A 512-nucleotide genomic window follows, 5' to 3' on the forward strand; every position below is an offset into this window, starting at 1 on the left:
TTGATTCCAAGAACTCCACCACCTTGGTGATAGAAAGCAGGACAACCAGCCTCAAAGAAAATGGTTCTCAGAGGCTCTATGAAATAGTGGCAATGTGTTCCTCTCAGAACATTCCCCTCAGTCTTGCCAAGTTGAAGTCTACACTTCCATGAACACCTGTGAATCAAGTTATTTCTGTGTGACTGCAGAGAAGAGACATGGAAGGCACTTTCAACCTGTTGCACTCTCAGATTTTAGTAGAAGAGGTCCCGAGTGCCAAAAAAGTGTGATCATAGAGGATTCTATTCCACTTAAAGAAAAACAAGGTTGTTGGTCAAGGAGTAAGTAGTGTTGTCTTTCCTCTGGTGAAGACGTGGTGAGGTGTGAGCCGGCTTCCATTCAGAAATCCTTGGTGGAACTGGGCACAAGATAGGCTGGAGAGGGGCTGGTGAGATGGCTCAGTGGTCTAAAGCACCTACTTAGAACAAGCTAAGCTAAGCAAAGCACAGGGACCGCGGTTCAATCCCCCAGCA

The sequence above is a fragment of the Octodon degus genome, unplaced genomic scaffold (genome assembly GCF_000260255.1).
Source record: "Octodon degus isolate 3935 unplaced genomic scaffold, OctDeg1.0 scaffold00021, whole genome shotgun sequence".
Lineage (NCBI taxonomy): Eukaryota > Metazoa > Chordata > Mammalia > Rodentia > Octodontidae > Octodon > Octodon degus.